Source organism: Penaeus vannamei, unplaced genomic scaffold, assembly GCF_042767895.1.
Source record: "Penaeus vannamei isolate JL-2024 unplaced genomic scaffold, ASM4276789v1 unanchor3550, whole genome shotgun sequence".
Classification (NCBI taxonomy): domain Eukaryota; kingdom Metazoa; phylum Arthropoda; class Malacostraca; order Decapoda; family Penaeidae; genus Penaeus; species Penaeus vannamei.
The window spans coordinates 1-3,137 of NW_027216532.1; the positions used below are offsets into that span (position 1 = coordinate 1).

The 3,137-nt window shown below is 40.9% G+C and overlaps 1 pseudogene; it reads right to left on the reverse strand.

Annotated features, from left to right (window-relative positions):
* Positions 1-331: 331 nt before the first annotated feature.
* LOC138861254 (translocon-associated protein subunit alpha-like) lies at positions 332-2,430 on the reverse strand (annotated as a pseudogene).
* Between the last annotated feature and the right edge of the window lie 707 nt (positions 2,431-3,137).

Here is a 3,137-nt window from a genome sequence, read left to right on the forward strand (position 1 = left end):
GTCCCTGTAAGTGGTAAGGTCTAAATTATTTATCAAGGAATACCGTGCCCATGGCTCCCTGAGACCGTTCATGGCTGGCACGAGGTCAGCCTTTCATCCTTTCAACACGGCTCTTACATCTTAGTTTGATAGGGGAAGGGTTGGCGAAGATAAGAGAGAAAGAAGGAGAAAAAGACCGTGCAAAATAAGTTCAGGCAAGGGCTGAGATCCAAGATGGGGGAGATCTCCCACATTGGATCTCAGTCTGTCTCCTAAGCCCCCCCACGACAACAACGGGGAAGGGATTGGGGGGAGAGAAACTATGAATATAATGGTTTAAAAAAAATCACAATGAACACTGATTCAGCAAGCTTTATTGGTCCATTTGATTATTTCATACATAAATAGCAACAAAGACATTAATTCGATTTTCCTTTTACAGCAAACATCCACAACCAAAGAATGCTGAAATTCTGCCCCCAAAGGAATCTTTTGATATGGCATCTAACAACACAGTGTTAATGTGGACCTTTCCCATTGTTAGTCACCTTACCTGAAGATAACTCTGGGGGCTATTAGTATAGTAATACATAAGTCATCTTGCTTAAAGTTGTTCCTCAGTGTTTCTGGTGGCCAGACACAGACAAAGTTTTGATTGTCAGACGAAAAAAAACATTTCATCAATAGGAGCCACAATTCCTGGTCAAGATTAATCATGACCCAAAGTGGATAATCACCTGGGCTCTCCACCTCCAGTGGGTGCTTTCTTCCACTCATCTCACAGCACGAATGATGGTAACTCTGCTGTTCATCAGGATTTTCCTCTAGGACAGCTACTTGGGTGTCCTTTGAGGTCAACTCCATAGGTTTACTTAGAATTAGTTTCACGGGCTGCCTTCCGCTGCCTGGGAGACTGACGTGGACTCTTCTCTGCAACACAGATTGGACACAAATGAGTAAATGTACATTGGATATACAAATATGCAAAATAAAAAATATCATTTCATCCCGCGTGCAAGGAGAATGCCTTTGTATTTCATCACAACTTTCACCTGCACAAAAAACATCAAACTCACTGATCTCACTGAGGGGTTCCTTGGGTAGCCAGTCATAGTCAACACTGTTGCTCTTCTTGGTACCCATTTCAACGGTGTGCCTCTTGCCACCTCGCCTGCGACCGAATGAGGAGAGAAAGTGATGGCCAGCCACAAGCAGCAGTACAGCAAAGGCAAGCATGAAGATGTATAGGAAGAAGGTTTCTCCATCCATTTCCCCCATCGACCTCAACAATGTTCACAGTCTGGTTGAACACTGGATCAACAAACACATTGCCATCCTGATTTGTAAAGAAAAAAAAATAAAGAAACTTATTGAGTTAAAATAGTTTCAAAGGCTACAGAGCCTTTTTGCTACATTAAAAGTTTTTTGAGAAAGTACAACTGATAAAACAAGTGAGAAAAGGATGTATTCTCTTGTAATTAATCAATGTAGCAAAAAACAATATTCCATACTATAATTACTGCTTCCAACAATCACAAACTTTACATCATAATTTCAAACATCTGCTATCCAAACAACATTAATCCGATAAGGGTTATATCATCCATGGGGAAAAGCCATATCAAACTCACAGCATCATGGTAAGCAAGGTTGACAGTTAAGCCAAGGGGACGACCAGCAAAGGCTTCAGCAGGGTAGAAGGAGTACATAACTGTGGCCTCCTGACGTGGTTTAACAGCACGGTTGTAGGGGATGGCGGTAAAGTTCTGGATGTAAAAGTTGAAGTCCATAGGGTAACGGAAGGAGGCATCAATGGCATCCAAGATGAAGTCTTTGTCCCCATTGTTTGTGAAGCCCACCAGGAACTCTACAAGCTTACCAGCTGGCAGGTCTGTAAAAACAAGAATATTAGCCTATTTAATGACAGCTGGAAGGGGAAGTAAAATGGGGAAGGAGGGGAAGGAAGGAGAAAAATCATAAAGAAGAAAAGACAAGAAACCATGTGATGAGGAAAACATGAAAAAAAAATCGGGAGAAACAGACAGGAGAACTGGGGAAATGAAGATCAGAAAAATACTATAATACCTCACTATATACAATAGAAATTTTGAAACCTAGAGGAGCTACAGCCCTCATTGCTGTCCACACAGCCCTCCTTCAGGTATATTGAAACCATATACTTTCACACTGACCTGAGCCAGTGCCCACAGGCTTGGTGAAGTAGATGATGGTGTCAGCATCTGGGGATCCCTTGGCAGTCATTTCTTCTTCCTCCTCTTCCTCTTCCGTTCCATCAACTTGTTCTACTTCCGATTCTGTCCCATCATCAACATTAACCTCTTCATCATCAATGATGTCATCCTCTTCTCCATCAACCTCATCCTCCTGTGCATAGGCTACACTGCGGCCTGAAAAAGAAATGGAGAATGTGTTCATTTTCCTGCAATTGTTTTCCTATAGGTTGATCTTTTGTTAAGCCCTGCATAAAATTTACTGTATTACCTTGAATTATCTCGTCCTAATGTAAGCACTTGTAATAAACCTGGTTATGCTGATAAAAGGTAGGTCCCATTCTTGCTTTAATTAATCTTAAAAACCAAAACTTTTACCCTATATCTGCAACAACTATATTACCAATCTAAAATCATCTTAGCATTCATCTAACAATCAATCCCATATGCAGTGTACTTTATGCTAAATGAATGTCGGAACAAATCATACAGCAAAAATTTAGCTGCATACATTAGATGCAAACTGAGCTGTCAATTGCATACATTAACTGTATAATAGTGACAAAATTAGGTGGATGCACACTTGACTATTTCCTCTTCTCTGAGTTCCCATTGGTACTGAGCACAGTCAATCAACCCACACTAATTCCTCCACCCTAACCCTTTGTAAAAAAAACATACATCAATACTGACAACTTCCACAATTAGAGGGGAGGGGATAATTGCTTAGTGTTTGAGAATTCTCCCCAACAAGGATCTGAACGGACCTAACTCAATTTATTAGGATGGACAGGATGGAAAATAAGGCTCAGAATGATGTTACCAAAAACAGAAAGAAAGAGATGGGCACGGGAATCTCATGGAGAGTAAGTCATAAACATAGGTACAGCTGCAGTGGCATCATATGTACAGCTAACAACAAAAGCG